This window comes from Xiphias gladius, chromosome 3 (genome assembly GCF_016859285.1).
Source record: "Xiphias gladius isolate SHS-SW01 ecotype Sanya breed wild chromosome 3, ASM1685928v1, whole genome shotgun sequence".
Taxonomy (NCBI): Eukaryota; Metazoa; Chordata; class Actinopteri; order Istiophoriformes; family Xiphiidae; genus Xiphias; species Xiphias gladius.
This window is the reverse complement of record NC_053402.1, coordinates 23,896,521-23,914,914: the sequence shown is the minus strand read 5'-3', so window position 1 is coordinate 23,914,914 and position 18,394 is coordinate 23,896,521. Positions and strand designations below refer to the sequence as shown.

The window sequence follows — 18,394 nt, the reverse complement described above, 5'->3', positions numbered from 1 at the left end:
AGGAGCTGTACGTGTCCTTGAAGTCTTAAGCGAGCCGAACTGTGATTTCCACTCGGGCTTTAACTTTGCACAGCGACAGTGATAGATGTGCTGATCTCCTCCTGTATAATTTCTTAGCCTCCCTGCTCTCTTCTCCCTAGCCTTGCTTATATTTTAATGGCTTGAGCCGACCTCAAATAATTTGCCAGTAAATGAACTTTTCCCTCCTTTATCTCCTGTGGGATAAGCCTCTTAGATTATGTAAGCAAACTGAAATAATACTGATTTGTAATTTCCGGTCAATTTGTTTACACTCGCGGTTTGGCAGACTAATTTCCCAGTTTCATCCTGACTGCCTAGGGGAATAGATATGCAACACTGATACTCGGGTTAGGGTTAAGTACCACTCCACTACCAGTGCACTTATTTTTTTTAAAGTTAAACTCTGAAACCTCTCCGTGTGACGCCATTCTTCTGTGTGTAAGGTAACACGAGGGTGGAACCACACATTTATTCTGAGCTGCACATGGAGATGTTCATACACCAAAGTGCTTCGTAGGCAAGTGCGCTTGTGGACTGTATTTTGTTAACGTCAACCTGTCTAATTCATGTAACGCACACTGACTCTGCTGTGGGGTTCACTGGTGTTGGGAGCACGTAAAGACCTTACAAACCTCCTGTAAGCACATGCTGCTGCTTCCCTGCACAAGCTAAAACTGCCACCCTGAACAACAGAGCTCTCTGCTGTGTGTTTTTGTTTTTAACTGCAGTTGTTAAAAGTGAGTCACTAATAAGATTTTAACGCCAGCCTTAATTTTTCTGAGCCGGTCTCCTTTACCAAGCTTAGTTAAATATATGGAGAAACTGTATACAGTAGGTTTAGTAATAGAAAAGAAATATGGAATCTCTGGTAATGTTAGCTAACCACAAATGTCACCGTCGGCACCCGCAGTCTGACGGTAAAGGTCTACCATTGCCTTCACTTTAAATCGCATTTATTGTGAAACACATGCGTGAAGTATCAGTGGTAGCGAATGACTGGACCGGAGCAGAGATCTGTATTAAATGTCCCGTCCGCTTTATGAGGTCCCTATCCTGTCAAGCTTCAGTGATGTTTGTCACAGTCATATTTTCCAAAGAAATTGTGAAACTATGATGCCACAATAACATGTTGCTTTATCATTATTTTAATCAACGAACTAGTCTCTCTCTCAGCAAATCAGATGCGAATTAAGCCAAACGATTTAACTTTCTAAAGGTAAACCTAAAGGCAGTTTTCCATTTCCTGACTAGTTTCTTAAACATTAATCTGAGGTAATTTTGAACACCTATACGTTTGTGCTCTCGGTGACGTTTTGTAACTTATATTGTTTCAATTTTATTTGCTTGGTCTCACGATTTGGCTGCCCAACTCTAGTGAAGATGTAGCTGTTGAACAAAACAATTTAAATAGCGTCCATAAACATTACGTACAATATGTCATAATTTAAATGCTCTATGATGGATATCTAAGATCTATTGATTTTTTTTTTTTTTTGAATTTTGTTTTTTTGTTTTTTGATCCATCTGCTCAAAGGCGTTGTGAGTTTTTCACAGTATCCTCTTATAATTTATTCATTCATTCATTTATTTATTTATTTATTGAGTTAGCTGTGGTTGACCTTTCCTTAAATAAGTCAGAAATCACTGAGCTGTGATGAAACATTCAGTAGGTCCTCCTAGCATACTGCACAGTGGCTGAACTATCTCTACCCTCCGCTCTGTGCGTGCGCCGTCACGGGGTCAGAGGCTCAAGCCTAAAGACACTGCAGCCACGCTCCGAATGACGAGTCTAAATAATTGACTATTTCTCCTCGGCTGTGCGCTAGCCTGTGGAAAGAGCTATCAGAACCTGGCCCAACCAGGATCCACGTGGGCTCCTTTGTATTCTCAGGGTTTCCATTGCAAGCTGCATTGAGCTGCAAGGACAAAGTGCCCTTCTTCCACAGTGTTGTCCATTTCTGTCAATTTTCACTCTGTACTTCAGGTCTTCCTGAGGTACAGAGCTTCAAGGGGTCATTCAGGCAAGCCATGGTGACCTTTATTGTTTTTTTTGTTTGTTTGTTTTTTTTATTGGAAGGTGTGTGTTTTAGATTTTTACTTTGAAACTTCAGACTCTGCTCTATGCCTTCATACCTTTTTTTTTTTTTTAAAACACATATCTTTAAAGCAGTATGCTTAATGACTCATAGATAATTTCTGAGTTACTGGAAGATAAATGCTGAGTAACATTGACACTGGTACAAACAGCATCAGACTTGGAATATGTGAAGCTGCAGTCTCCTGACAGACACCAAACAAATAAGTGCAGAGTAGTTACCCATACTCTCATGACTCCACGACTTCGGTTTTTATGGCGTCGTGCTAGTTTGAGTACAGATATTTACTTTTTTAGCAGCATGGTGGGAGCATATTATGGCGATGGAAAAATATTGTAAACCTGTTTGTGTTAGAATTTCACATTTCTGTGCAATAGTATTGGGATAAACATCTTTAACTCCTATTTAATGAACTACATTTCACTGCACTGTACTGTAGTGTGAATTAATATGCACCAATGGAGGCCAGTAGCAGTGTCATGTTTGGGCCGTGCGGCGAAAGGGGAGCTGCTTGGTTGTGTCCATGGGAATCGCTGGGAGTAATGCTAGAGACATTACTGCAGCCATAACATTTTTAGAGTTTAGAAAATTTCGAGAGATTAAAGAGCAGCCTGATTATGGTGTTGCTATAAAGAGCCTTAATCCCTGTGTGGGTGATTTGTGCAGGGAGAGGGAAAGAGAGGCAAAGAGCGGACAGGGAAGGGAGGCTGATGTCAGACTGAATTCGGACAGAGAGAGATGTAGTATTGATGGATGGAGGCTCTCTCTTGTGAGTCCTTCAGGATTAATGTTGTCCACAGGAGTTAAGATGCTTTTACTCACCCCTTTCCCACTACCAGAATTCATCTCGATATGAAAACCTGCGGATATTTTTGACTGTCTGTCTGCCTCAAGGGCCCAGATTTTGAGAATCGCCGCAAATAAGTCACAGTGGTCACATCTCAGGCTTCCACTAAATTCACTATCAACGAATCTGTCTTTTGTCTATGAAATTTCAGAACACGGTGAAAAAAAATTGCCCGTTGCAAGTTCCCAGAGCCCAGAACCCAAGCTTGTAATTTTTTTTTTTTTTTTATTTTTGGTAGAACCAACAATCCAAAATCCAAAGCTTTTCAGTTTACAATGATATAAAACAGCCAAACGCAGCACATCTTCAAACCCAATAAGCAGGAACAATTGAACGTTTGGCTTTTTTTTTTTTTTCCTTGACACTTTAAAACATTTTCTGACGATTACTAGACTTATCATTTCTCAGCCTTATTCGGTGTCGTCCTTAGACCTTTACGCGTGAATCTCTCCCAACAGTTGTGGCAGGTTTCCTCCAGACGATTGCTCCGCAGTGTTTGGAGGGCTTTGTTCGCAGTGCACAACAGATTGACGGTTATTTTTAGGTTTGAGAACAGCTATCTCCGTACATATGGGTAGGCCTTTACCAACAGCACTACGGCGGCGAGGCAAAGTGAGACAAACATTCAGCCTCAAATCTAGTTTAGTCTATTTTTGAGTTTTGACACTATTTGCAATTTGTTAGTAACTTCAGTGTGCATCCATCGGGCCGGTCTTTTTTTTTTTTTTTTCCAGCCGGTTGTTTCCAGTTTCTTGGACCGAGAGTTGCTTTCTTCATCGCCTGACCCTTGTTTCCCACTTTAACACAGGGATGGCGTGATTGAGTCTAGTGTGTTTCCAGGCATCACAGTTTCTTTTTTTACTTCCACACCTCAAGCCCGTTCCCTCGTCATGTGTCAGTCACATCAGCTGCGTGTCAGTCTTGACACTCAAACCCAGCCTAGAGGGAAACTGGGATAAATGTGTGGCTTCCACAGAGTTAAATTAGCTGAATTCTACCTGTGATCTTCACAGCGACGCATCTGTCATGTTGAGTTTTACTCAGCCTTCAAAGGCCACAAGCCACCACGGAGTGATGTTGGTATTCTAATGCACATTGAAGTCTCATTATAATACGCGTTGTCATTTTTCTAAAGACCTCAGTGCTAAATTCACAGAGACTGACTAATTACTTGGTGATAATAAGCCACAGTAGCCCACTTGATATTTCATCATGTCAGGTCTTTGACTTAATCAGTATTGACTTCCCACAGCAGCACCATCAGCGGTGGACATGCCACGACGGCCATTTTCTTCTTCCGAGGTTGTGAAAGCTCTAAAGAAGATCAATTGACCGTGATCTGCTCTGCCACTGATCGATTCTCACGTTCGCTGCCTAATCGGACAGCTGGGGGCTTTACTTCCAATATCTACAATATATGTTGGCTTTGGGGGTGTGAAAGGGAGACGATGGAGACCATTGCATAACAGAGCCCACAGTGTTGATCCTGGCCTTTTACACAGCTCTGATTGAAAAGATTAAGGGCCTCTGCAACAGTGGGGCCTTTCTGGGTTTTTTGTTCGGCTCCAGCAGAGATTCCCCGGACCTCAATTAAACGTCTCTGTCCTTGATTGTCCCCTGCTAAGTTTTCTTTTTGGAATTTCACTGCAGGGGCTTTGTCACAGTGGCTGGCCAAGCAGTGGCTGGTACACTCCACCCTGCTGGACGGCGAGTGTAATTTTAAATGGCTGATTTATTGTTCCCTCAGTATGTGGGGAGTGATGGAAAATCCATGCAGTATATGAGATCAAAGGCAGATGATGCTTACGCTGCATTGTTCAGTTCTTATTTTCATGCAGATGTTTCCATTACATTGCGTGTCTATTAAGCCATACACTGTCTCAAGCATTGAAGTAAAGTTCATTTTAAGCACAGGTCAAGTTGCTGCTCGTCCCCTAAGAGTGCAGAAATTACCCACCCCGCCACTTTCCTCAATACAGAGCTGATTGATTAATTAACTGACTAATATAGATTGGTTCCAAGAGGAATTTCAGTGACCTTGATGCCTGTTCCCTGTGGATGCCATCTTTTTACTGCAGCATTTTTACCCTGTTACACACAGCGAACTGCATGCATAATGTATGGCGCATAAAGGATTCGGTTGTTTAGCTAATGGAGGAAAGCTTGTTTTTCTCCAAAAGCACAAACAATAGAGAGACATGTAAGGAGGAGGAAGGCTGGCGTAAATTGAATTTTCATGCATTAAAGATGTGCCAACATTAGGGTATAGCTTTCATGCATCTACTTGTGGGATGGAAGAACCAAAAGCACTGTCTAGCACGCTTGCGGTTGCTCTAGCATTCAGAGTATTGGGTATTCATACATCATAAGAATTCTACTGAAAGTGAAACATTATAAACTAGGTGCAGGTTTGGTTTGGCACATTTTTACCTGCCAGGCTTGTCCTGGGGGTTTGGTAAACAGGCATAAGATTCAACAAAAGTGATGCACTCTCAATTACAGAAGATCCTGTGTCACTGGTGAGTGTAACTTCACCAGCTTTACACAGGAAAGGAGCAAACCTAACAGCCCGGTTTTAGTTGTTGTCCTGTTGATTTGGTAACATCAATAAGGGGTTGAGATGTGGGTTGAGAATTTATGAAAACGCTGGCAATCGAACAAAAACCTGTACCAACTTTTTATCGGTGAAAAGTTTATGGTCCACCTCAAATAATGCTCCTATGTGATCACATATTGTAGGTTCTGTAAAAAGTGTTAAAATGAGTAAAGTGCACTGCTTTCCGTTAGTGACTTAGAGCATTTTGGTGCCAATCTTCGTATCAGATATTGGATAAAGTAACCAAAGGGACAAACTATGGAGGTAGTAGCATAGTTTTGTTTTGTTTTTTTTTTTTTAACACTCTATGCTCAAGTGACTGTGTGTCGTTCTTTCTTTGTTTCATATTCTTTAACCCTTGTTGTGCGACAGACACTGAGCAGAACTGGGCAGCAAAGTGAAACCAGAAAAGTAAAATCGAATACGATATCATATTACTTATTTGTTTATTCCGGAGATCTTGGTACATGGCGAAATTGCTGCATTGAAGTCTGACAGAGCAAGAAACGTGAGCAGTCACATGATCGGACAGGTTTAAACAAGCCAACAGTTTATCCAGATTATCAAAACCACTTCATTTGGATGCAAAACCGAAACTGAGTGCATCTCAAATGTTGGTGGTAATCCCTCATTGTGCAGGGGAAAGAGTCAAAGCAAGTCAAAGCTGAAGCACAAAGTGGGTCTGTAATCTGTGATGGATGTTTACAATGGACAGATTTGGCTTTGTATTTCTTCTCCAAATAAGTTTGTCTAACCTGCGAGTTTGTTTAAAACCTGTCTGGTCGTCCGACTGTTTGTTTTTTGCCCTGTTGAACTTGGTTGTAGTGATTTCGCAGCGTTCCCGGAACTCAGTAATCAACTTGCTGAAAACAGTTTTGCTATTATTACTGATAAGAATGATGACCAATACTATGAAAGTAAGGTGAAAGTTGTATCAGATGCGTGTGTGTGTGTGTGTGTGTGTGTGTGTGTGTGTGTGTGTGTGTGTGTGTGTGTGTGTGTGTGTGTGTGTGTGTGTGTGTGTGTGTGTGTGTGTGTGTGTGTGTGTGTGTGTGTGTGTGTGTGTGTGTGTGTGTGTGTGTGTGTGTGTGTGTGTGTGTGTGTGTGTGTGTGTGTGTGTGTGTGTGTGTGTGTGTGTGTGTGTGTGTGTGTGTGTGTGTGTGTGTGTGTGTGTGTGTGTGTGTGTGTGTGTGTGTGTGTGTGTGTGTGTGTGTGTGTGTGTGTGTGTGTGTGTGTGTGTGTGTGTGTGTGTGTGTGTGTGTGTGTGTGTGTGTGTGTGTGTGTGTGTGTGTGTGTGTGTGTGTGTGTGTGTGTGTGTGTGTGTGTGTGTGTGTGTGTGTGTGTGTGTGTGTGTGTGTGTGTGTGTGTGTGTGTGTGTGTGTGTGTGTGTGTGTGTGTGTGTGTGTGTGTGTGTGTGTGTGTGTGTGTGTGTGTGTGTGTGTGTGTGTGTGTGTGTGTGTGTGTGTGTGTGTGTGTGTGTGTGTGTGTGTGTGTGTGTGTGTGTGTGTGTGTGTGTGTGTGTGTGTGTGTGTGTGTGTGTGTGTGTGTGTGTGTGTGTGTGTGTGTGTGTGTGTGTGTGTGTGTGTGTGTGTGTGTGTGTGTGTGTGTGTGTGTGTGTGTGTGTGTGTGTGTGTGTGTGTGTGTGTGTGTGTGTGTGTGTGTGTGTGTGTGTGTGTGTGTGTGTGTGTGTGTGTGTGTGTGTGTGTGTGTGTGTGTGTGTGTGTGTGTGTGTGTGTGTGTGTGTGTGTGTGTGTGTGTGTGTGTGTGTGTGTGTGTGTGTGTGTGTGTGTGTGTGTGTGTGTGTGTGTGTGTGTGTGTGTGTGTGTGTGTGTGTGTGTGTGTGTGTGTGTGTGTGTGTGTGTGTGTGTGTGTGTGTGTGTGTGTGTGTGTGTGTGTGTGTGTGTGTGTGTGTGTGTGTGTGTGTGTGTGTGTGTGTGTGTGTGTGTGTGTGTGTGTGTGTGTGTGTGTGTGTGTGTGTGTGTGTGTGTGTGTGTGTGTGTGTGTGTGTGTGTGTGTGTGTGTGTGTGTGTGTGTGTGTGTGTGTGTGTGTGTGTGTGTGTGTGTGTGTGTGTGTGTGTGTGTGTGTGTGTGTGTGTGTGTGTGTGTGTGTGTGTGTGTGTGTGTGTGTGTGTGTGTGTGTGTGTGTGTGTGTGTGTGTGTGTGTGTGTGTGTGTGTGTGTGTGTGTGTGTGTGTGTGTGTGTGTGTGTGTGTGTGTGTGTGTGTGTGTGTGTGTGTGTGTGTGTGTGTGTGTGTGTGTGTGTGTGTGTGTGTGTGTGTGTGTGTGTGTGTGTGTGTGTGTGTGTGTGTGTGTGTGTGTGTGTGTGTGTGTGTGTGTGTGTGTGTGTGTGTGTGTGTGTGTGTGTGTGTGTGTGTGTGTGTGTGTGTGTGTGTGTGTGTGTGTGTGTGTGTGTGTGTGTGTGTGTGTGTGTGTGTGTGTGTGTGTGTGTGTGTGTGTGTGTGTGTGTGTGTGTGTGTGTGTGTGTGTGTGTGTGTGTGTGTGTGTGAGTGTGTGTGTGTGTGTGTGTCCGTGTGTGTGTGGGTGCGTGCGTGCGTGCGTGCGTGCGTGTGTGTGTGTGTGTGCCACGGTAATTACTCTTGTTTGTCGGGAGGAAATCGTGTGTAAAATAGTCATTTTAACCCAAACCACAATGTTACCCTAACCAAGTCATTTGTGTCACTGAGCCTACCAAACCTTAACCACAGCATTGTCATATCATTAAACGGCACACGTGAACGGTTTTTGAAGACGCCGACAAATGGCGTCGTCCTGCCAACAGGGATGTCAGATCATAAAATGCTTACAAATGACGTATCTTGTTGTTTAATTTGGAGGACTTGCTGCCCCGACATTATCCTCAAGAAATTAGCAGTTACTGTAGATGCGTTGTCAGATATACTCATGGATGTATTTGATTTTTGTTATAATACAATGTTATGTATCGGCTGACAGCAGTATTCTTTTACATAAACTGATCATTTTGATACAGATCCCCTTGATTTGTTTGGTTAAAAATGGTAACCAGGAAGCGTACTGCATGGGACAATTCAAACCCCGTCTTCTAGAAATTCCATTTATATACTGTACAACTAACAGGTTTTGAAGGAAATATATTTGCAGCCGGGTTGCGTTTTCTATTAAAATTAAGACCTCCTGGTGACGTTGCTGCTGCCGCTTGCCTCTGAATATATTCCAGCCAGTGATTATTATTTAATTTTTTTAAAAATAATCGTGCTACTCTATTCCCACCTGTCATATACCTAAGTTTTGTGACAATTTTTTCATGAAACCCAGCTGTTTGTGTGTATCTCTCCTCGGGGGGTAAGATAAAGTGAATGTACCTCAGTCGTCCATTCACTGACTTCCTTTCTTTTTTGGAGTGAGGGTTGGCACGGAGGGGAGACAAATCTACAGGCCGAACGCAAGGACGTTTCAGAGTGTTGCAGTGATCTCACTTGCTGAAGGCAAATGAACGTGATTTCCATGAAATTTACAGCGCTTCGTGGCCACGTGTAAAATGCAGAAAGGTTGACAATAGCCGTCCACATTGAGCCCCAGTGTAACCTTGAACTCATTACGCGTCCGGCTGCATGACAGTGGGTTTCGTGTTCTGTAGTTTGCCACCGGAGCAGCAGCCAACCTCAGTGTCTTTCTGAATGGTTCGGGTGGTTGGGTCATGGTGCTCTGTAGTCGCTCCTTTGGGAACAGCTGCTTAATTGCTGTCCACTGACCCATCGTGCCCTTGTCCAAAGTGGAGAATTAAATATCCACACATTTTCTTTCAATTACGTCTTGACATAAAGCACTTTCACAAAACATTTTCTTTGTTGATGTATTCTTTTATTTTTCATCTGTCTAGTTTGGGAGGAAAGTGTCCTGTACTGTAATTGCGGTCTCCCTTCCATTTCTCCTCCTCTCCTCCTCCTCCTCTGTCTCCCTTTTACAATAGTCCATCGTCCTATTAAACCACAGGCAAATCATCATTTCTCATTTCCTCCCCAGATATGTCCCAAGCCTGTCATAAATCTTCACTGTGTCCTGTTGCTTGTTATTTTTACCATATTACTGGTGTGTAATGGCTTCTTTTTTGAGGAGCGCAACTGCCTTTTATGGCTTTTAATTAGGCAAATATCTTGGAGACAGGAGCTTGTTCAAAGTCATAAAGTCTGCAGCAAGTAGTTTTGTGAAGTATAACCACATTATGAAGCCAAGGAGTAGTTATAAGACACCTCGCTCCGTGAATTGTTAATGTTTGTGTGAGGACGTACAGGCCGCAAAGATGCTCCATGTTCGTAGGACAAGGGTTGCGATGTGTAACTGCTTTTCTTAGTTTTTGCTTTTCTGAATTAGCTTTGCTTGATTTTCAGCCTGAGTTTGAGTTTAAACGAGATCCAAGGTAAATGTGACCTTGCTACTGGGAGGTGAGAGCTCTCTGCAGAAAAACTTTTTGCTGTTATTAAAATCACGGAAGTGGAAAATACTAATCACCGGCTAAATCACACTGCAGATGACCAGTGTGTGATTAACTTTTACACATGACTTCTGCCACAAACAGTGCAGCCTGCGCATTAATTTTGCCTGCATATTGGAACAGTCTTTGGATGACATTGATGAGACTGTTTGATTTAGTAGCACTGCAGTGAAATAAAGGCGTCTCTGCTCCATATTTTCTCCATCAGGTTTGCTCTATGGTCTAAAGTTGAATGTCACATAGTTAATCTTCCCAGACTCTTGGTGGGTGAAATTATCCAAAGTCCTTGGACTGTATCAATTTTTAGCATAGTGGCCCGAGTCAGAATTGAACCCCCAAATTTTACAATCTTTGTTTTATTGGCTGCTTCATTTAGTGATCCATATTTATTCAGAGTATAAAATATTCTGACTGGCCCTGCACTTTGTCTCTGGAAACAAGATGACACATTCCCCTTGCATCTCTGCCCTCACGTCATCCCTCCTTCACCTCTGTTTCTGTCTGAGTTGTCTACCTCCCCCTCATTACAGTCTTATCTTCAGTCTCCAGGGCCACACACCTAATTAACCGTGTAGGCTACTGTGTTGGATGTGTTTCACTTTCACCAACAGCAAATGAAATGAAAGCTGTAATGGAGTTTGTCTATAATTGTACTTATTTCAATGGGATTTTTCACATCCAGCCATCTAGACTTTAGTATTTTCTGAGATTTTATTCAGATTTTTTTTATTGTTCCCTTTATTTTATTCAGTTTTTGCATTTTCCTTCAGTTTTTCCATTGTGGGTGGACTGTGTCCTCAACATCTACATTTACAGTTAAAAATTAAGCCAGACCACTGACCGTTGTAGTTTTTAAAGATCAAAATGCAGATGCTTTTATTAAAGTGGACTTGTTATTACTGAGAAAAAAAATTCCCATACATCGAGTTGTAAAGTAGCGCTGCAAAAATGCTCAGTAGTAAATTTACTACTGGTCATGATAATTACAGAAATTGAGTCCAGGTGTGTTTAGGTCATTTAACGAGGACACAGTTTCTTGCTAGTAGTATCATTATAGGGAAGGACGAGTGAATGATCCTGGCCTCTATGAGGAGATGAACCAACTGTGCAGCTTCATAAGCGCCAATGTTTGGCAAATCTGTGTATCTGGCCAACCCCGATGTTAGAAATGATGGTCGCTTGCGTTGGTGTGCCCAAATGATTTTTACATTCACACAATCGTATTTCCACTTGTATATGCACCACAAGGCTCACACTGTGGGCTGTCGTAAGCAGCGATCCAAAGGGCTCAGCTGGACAAAACTGAGTAGAGTTCAATGAAGAAAGACTCCGATTTTGATTGGCTTTGTTGGCCAATAACGATCCTTCAAAAATCTGCCCTGATAGAGATATCTCTACTCATCTCGCCAATTATTGAGATGAGAACAATATGTTTTATGTGCTTGGCTATGTCAGAACCTAGACTTGAACAAACTGGCTGAGGGACCTCCAGTGAGTTGGACCAGGCCTGACAGGTCATCCACAGTCTGGTTCACTGGCTTCCTGAAGCCTGCATCAGCTGTCTTTTGGATGCAAGGCACGTTCAGAGAGAGACAGCATTATTTATTCATATATACTGTGTGTGAGCATGTGTGTGTGTGTGTGTGTGTGTGTTTGAGTTTCGTTGCGGGGTACTTTCTGTGTGTATGTTTTTGAGGAAGTTGAAATTCTGTAGTTTGATGTTGACCCAAAGACCCAAAGGGGTGGGAGCAGTATGCTGAGCTGACAGAGATGGTCACACAAGAGATGGATGGAGAGGCTTCTGTTGGCAGTAGATAAGCCCTGTTCTATTCATTCTTTATGCCTGTCTTGTAAAACATAAAATACTGTATGCACACACTCGGAAAAATGAACATGATATTCACCCTAAATCTGTCATTCGTGAATAATATTTACGATTAGGTTTTTAAAAAAATTCAGACCAGTGTCTTCTACTCATCAGCCTTATGAATGTACAGGGTCCTGTGGGGGTTGAAGTGATGGTGTTTTTGTTCTAGACCCCGAGTCAGCAAAAAGCGTAGTCCAGCTTACCTGACCACCACTTGTCACGCGTTTTGATGCTCTGTTAACGCTTTCAGAAAAGGCCCCTAGGAGGAGGGTCATTTGTAAAACCCCTGCAGACACTGAAGAGAGACACAGAAGAAAGGCAGATGTTCAACCATGTCTTTCAAGATGTTGCCAGTTTCGCATTTAGGTTTACATTCCCTTATTTCTTCCTGCTTTCCTCCATTGTTGTTGACTTGGACTTTCCTGCACTGGTCATTACCCAGAAACCCAATTCGAGCCATGTTCGCAGCAAATATTCCCCAAAACATTAAAGAACTATAGTAAAAGGCTGAGTTGTAGAAAGCGAGTTGAGGCGTGTGCACTTTTTTATTTATTTATTTATGTTTTTTAACCTGAATCTGTTGTAAATTGACCATGCAGTTCCTGCGGTTCTGTCATTCTTTATATAATCACAGCATCATTCATGCTGTTTATTATGTAGAAAAGATTTAATGTCTGGAGTCTTTCATTAGCTGCACCTACAAATGAACTTGTCCTCATTAAACGGACTACATAACATTTAAACCATGTGTCTTAATTTCTGTCAAATCCTGTTGGTTCGTTCTTTTTTCATGCCCAAGGCTCTGTCACTCTGTTACACTGGCACCTAACAATTATTTGATTAATTAATTGATTATTCTGAAAAATGTCAGTGAATATTGAAAATGGCCATCGTAATCTCATACCCCAAGGTCACTTCTCCAAATTGCTTGTTTTGCTTGAAACTGCGGTGTGAAGATATGCAGTTCACAATGACATAAAACCGAAATGGTCACATTTGAGAAGCTGAAACCAGAGAATATTTGCAAATTTTACTTAAACAATTACTCGATTATCAAAGTAGCTATCAAATTGTTTTGTCAGTTGACTTATGATTCATTGAGCAGTCATTTCAGCTCTGCGCTCTTTGCCAAAGTGCGCTCATCCTGTTATTAATTGTTATTAATTACATTGTCACCTAGCAAGCATAATCACCTAGAGGCTGCATGTTGGCATTCCTACACAATGTTAACCACACCCAGTTAATTTTTTTCCCGATAAGGGGAACATAAAGCAGAATGGAACCATCTTAATTGGTTTCATTAATTGGTTCTTGAAATATGACAAGTCAAATAATTTTACTCATCCATTCTTTTATTATTTATTTATGTTAATCAAGTCTACATGATGGAGATGTTTGCTGCTGATTAATGACTCTGAAGGAAGACTCTCTGTCATCCTGACAAACGTATAGTTCCAATATGGTTTTAACTGCATAGTGTTGCCTCGCAGGCACCGTCTCTGCTCCCCTCTATATCATCTGCCTCTGCTCACAACACCAACCCCCCACAATCATGTTGTGAGCATCTTTGTCTGACTTCCCTTTCCTCCCTGCTGCCTGTGTGTTCAGTTGGCTTGTTATTGCTATCATAAGGGTTTGTACGTATCTCCTGGGCTTTTATGGCCTATTTTAAGCCACTTCTATTGCATACCACCGCGGTCAGGTTTCCCCTCAAGTCTTTTATCATACATGTCAACAAGGCAATGCATTGCCCCATAACATCCAATACTTCATTACATCCTGTGTATGATGTAGCTGAAGCGTCGTTTTGCTCGGCATCATGAGGTCACACAGCATTTTATTTTGTTTAGAACCGTTAAGATGAAATATTGTCTGGCAATCTAAATAAATTGTCTTCTTTAGACTTTGATTCCTGAATTTTTTTTTTCATGAACACACACATAGAATATATAGAGTATCGCTGGGCTTTTAGACATTTAAATATGTATCAATTACTTGGTTAATTTCTCACGGCTGATTAATTTCCACCGGTCCTGATGACAACAAATATAAATTGTGGTAATATAAGTAGTGTCTTAATTTCTGTCAAACTGTCGGTTGAAAAAAAGTCTCAGATTGCTTGGTTCTATATTTTATACATTCAAGGTCTCAGTTCAAGGTTAAGTTAAATGGTGTGTGCAGTTGTAGAAGTCTTGAATTATTGCAGTTTTTGCAGCTATTCTGCTGGTGAGGAAGCATCCTAGATCTGTGTGTCACTTGGTGCAGACTTGTCCTCATTGCAAGTATATAGCCTATGTCTCTGCTGTGAAAGATGGCATTTATATTGTTTTTATAGTTCACCAAAAGAGGCAGTGTTACAGTATGTCATGCAAATTGTGTTAATGTGACTGAAAGCACCGGGAGTTTTGTTCCACATTTGAGAAATCTTGTTAATTATAGAAGGTGAGATGACTGTAAAGCAGAAATACAGGATTTTCTCCATTACATTACAGTGGAGGCAAGCTGCCTCTCCTGAAATAAAGAGAGTCTGCCCTATTGACGGACTGTATTTATGAAAAGATCTATTGGACGTCAAGGAAAATGAGTTGAGATGCTGTACAGAAAAGACCACGTGTTTAATGATTGAGGCAATCGTCATCTTTCCATGGGAATGGGTTGAGATGCATCTGATTCACGTGACAATAATTGGTTAATCACCTATGAGATTTACTTTGCATTTACTAATCAGGGCGGCAATGTCTGAGAAAAAGAGAAAAGAGAACTGAGTTTTGTCGGGAAATGTTGGGAAGTAGCTTAATCAGTCACAAACAGGTTTGGATGTTTGAGGAAAAAACAGGTTGAAGTTAGCACACACGACCTGCATCGAGTTCAAGTTACTTTATCCTGGGAGAAACCCTCCTATATCAACACGAACTCTACACTTTAATCACATCCGACTTCCCTTTGCTCTCCTTATTAAGCAGAATAACAACTTTAAAGTTTTATACTCGTCTCTTTACAAGAAAATGAATATAAAACTGTGACCGTGACAGTGATCAAAAATCATTACTTTCACAATTAATAATAATAAAAAAAAAAAAAAAGTGCATGAATAAGGACCTGCAGTTTCAGTATTATCTGTTTGAAATCTGTTTGGAATAAAGATTAACATCAGACACAAATGGCCAGGGATCTTGGGACTATGGGGATTGTGAATTATAATCCTCCTTTCTCTGTTTGATTGTGGGGGGATTATCAGTGTCCAGGCTGGACCACTGCATAGAAGCACCAGGGCACTTACGATTTTCAATGCTGGACTTTGTCCGCACCCTGATCTCTGCTTGCCCTCTGGGTCTTTTACTGTTAACCCTCTTTGCGTCAGACAAACAACAGCTAAAACCTAAAACTAAACGGTGATTTCACAATTAAAATGCCGGACAGCTTAGCCGTCATAAACAAAGCGCTCACATGGCTCTCTTGGATGTAAATTCAGCTGCAACGACGTCCAAGAGCTCGAGGACATCTGGGCCATCACAGTGTTTGGCTGACCCCCCCCAAAAAAGACAGAAAAATATGTTGATTAATTATTCAATGGGGTGGACGGTCAGGGGTTGACTTATGTAGCCCAACTGTGATGGATGAAGAGCCTACGCAACACATGGCTCAGGAGAGACACTCACATGTGTGGTGATTAATGAGACCAGTGGATTGGCACTGGATTGGATTGGCATCCTCTCATCCGCACAAATCCAAAACACAGGTCTTTATAGACTTTGAAAGTGATTGACAGTTACAGCCTGGGTTGTCAGTTGGTTGCAGGTTTTCACCATAATTGAGATCATTCACCATATCTAAACCCCATTAATCTCTTACTTCGAAATTATAACATTTCAGCGTCACAGAGACTGCTGGAAAAGTTGGAAAATCTGGAAAATTGATGCTATTTTGTTCATTTTATAAAGGTACTTATTCCCTTTATGAGACAGAGGACGGTAGAGAACTGATGGGAAATTAGTGGAGAAAGATGGGGGATGATGGGCCTCAAAGGTCCCCAGCCCGACTCGAACTGGAAACGTTGTGGTTACGTGGTCAGTGTCCTAAACCCCAGGACCCAGGCCACTGGCAAACCCCCATTTTGTTCCTTTAAAAAAAAAAAATAAAATGTTTTCACAACCTACATTTAAAACCAGGTTAGTTTTGCTGGCTCTGACATAAGGATAAGATGTTGCCCTCCGATTGTTGCCATGACTTGGGTCATGGTCTGTATAAGACCTTGGTATGTCAATGAGGAGTGGCGACAAAGATGTTGCTCGGAACCAAAGTAACGATGGTGTCACCACAAAGAACTGAAGTTGTGTTTTGAATGAGAATGAAACACCTTAATAAACTATATCCCAAGAGAGGGCAATTATCTGTCACAGCAAGTGGAGTTAAGAACAGAAAAGATTTGTTACCTGAACTGCTCATTTTAGCAAAAAATATTCATTAATACAAGATGAAAAGGGCCATGTTCCAGGTTGTAGCACTTTTGCCCGATCAGTGAAGTTGCATTTATTTATTTTAACATTATTGGATAGACTTTGTATAATATTCAGCTAATCATTCAGTCTGATAAGTGTTTGATATTTTCTAGAACTAAAATACCCATGTACGTTTTGATCATAGGTTTGCTGCTGCTTCTTCTTTTTCGTCTTCTATTTGTTAAGTTCAATTCACACTGTTGCGACATATATCCTTGCATTCACAGGGAGACGTGTCACCACAAAACATCAAATTCATGTTGGACCGAACACTGCACGTGATAAGTTGTCCATCATTATTAGAATAGACTGATAATTCATTGTTTATGTGATGAACCAACCTCCCATGCTCTCTGCAAATGAATGAGTGCCTGTGACCTTGCATTGAAAGCAGGTCACGCAAGAATCTTTTTTTCTTCAGTATTTGCTGATGCACCTTCAGTCCAAACCCTCTGAGGAGAGGTAATAGGACAGATCTCAGTGTTTGTATCCATCATTGCCTCGGTCAAACTCGTAGTTTCTCATCTCAGACTCACCGTTTTATTACGTTTCACTGAAGTGTGTGATTGCAGCCAGCCAGGTGTTGTCTCATGCTGAGGAGAAAAAATGGCTGATTTCTAAGAATGTCTCCGTTGTCAAAAGTGAAATGCTCATCGTTGGTGAGTGTGCTGCTCCGGAGGAGCAAAACCCGTCAGCTTGCCGAACAGGAGGGAAAGGGAGGGAAGCACCTAGCCAAAACTGATTCATGCCCCTTTACTCCTGACAGAATTTGCTTTTGTCTTTTGAGGCATTTATTAAACTGAGCCTGAAACGTAAGCAGTTTCTGTGGTGAGGACGAAAAAACGCAGACAAAAATCTGTGTAGTGGCCTTGCAAGCAAGAGTGAGATGAAAATGCTGGAACAGCTGGAACCAAGTATTAAATGAATATATGCATTGCATTGTCAATCCGTCTACGTTATGAAATTCTAGTTATATTCATCTCCTGTTCTTCTGTTGTCTGGCAGTTTTATTTCTCTAGTTGACACTGCTGCACATTTCCAGCTGATGCAAACCTTGGAAACTGGAACTAAGGTTTTTCAGTGTGATATTAATATAATAGATAGCGTGTTTCTCGCCAGATAGTCACAAGACTGTGGTTCATGGAGCGTTATCAAAAGTTTTCCCATCCGTCGTGGTAGCTAGGAATGAAAACGACCAGAGAAGGAGATGACCTGACACTTCATATACATTTATTCTTATAAGCTGGCTGTGGGTGCCTATGCTAAAGTGTCTGGAGTTCGCTAATGTCTACCTTCCACAGCAAACTGTTAACTGTAACAAACTGCACTACTTTGTGATGATACATGCTGTAAATTCTCAGATAAAAGATGCTATTCATGGGTGTCCTGGTAGCTGAAGGGTAAAGGTGTCATGCCCCTCTCTCTCCCCTTGTTTCCCGTCTGCTTTTATGACGTGAGCTTTCACATGAAGACAAAATGCCAAAAATATAATTTTAATAAACAAAAAACAAAACAAAACAAAAAAAAGAGATATTCGAATGATAACCAAGACCAAAACTCAACATGTCCTGAACTTTTTTAGATTAAAAGTCAATCAGGAAAGTGAGAGACTTTGCTGTTTGCATCGTGAATAGGTTTAAATGTGAAACGTGTGCAGGAAGAATTCAGTTTCATGAAAGGGAGCCGCAAAGAAGTGGTTGGAATGATTTCTTCGTCGTAACAGTATTTCTGTAGGGAGTTTGACATGACTGTTGTTGTACTGATGCTGTGGATATGTACATCGTCCTAAATTTGGCAAGATAATGAGCAAACTTGGAATTTTCATTAACAGGAAACGGGAACAACAGTAATTGAAAATGGGACAGATCGGAAAAGCAGGACATGTCTTTCTAAAATACAATTAAAATATACTTACAAAAGAAGAGTAATTAGGAATAAAGGCAGTTTGTTGTCAATCCTGGACTATACCTACCTCTTGTACGCTTCCTCCTTCATGCC

General features: G+C 41.5%; 1 protein-coding gene across 1 annotated transcript in view; it reads left to right on the top strand.

The window, feature by feature from the left end:
• tmem104 (transmembrane protein 104) overlaps positions 1-18,394 on the top strand; it is a 56,211-nt gene that overhangs the window by 18,016 nt on the left and 19,801 nt on the right. The gene's annotated exons all lie outside the window — the stretch shown is intronic.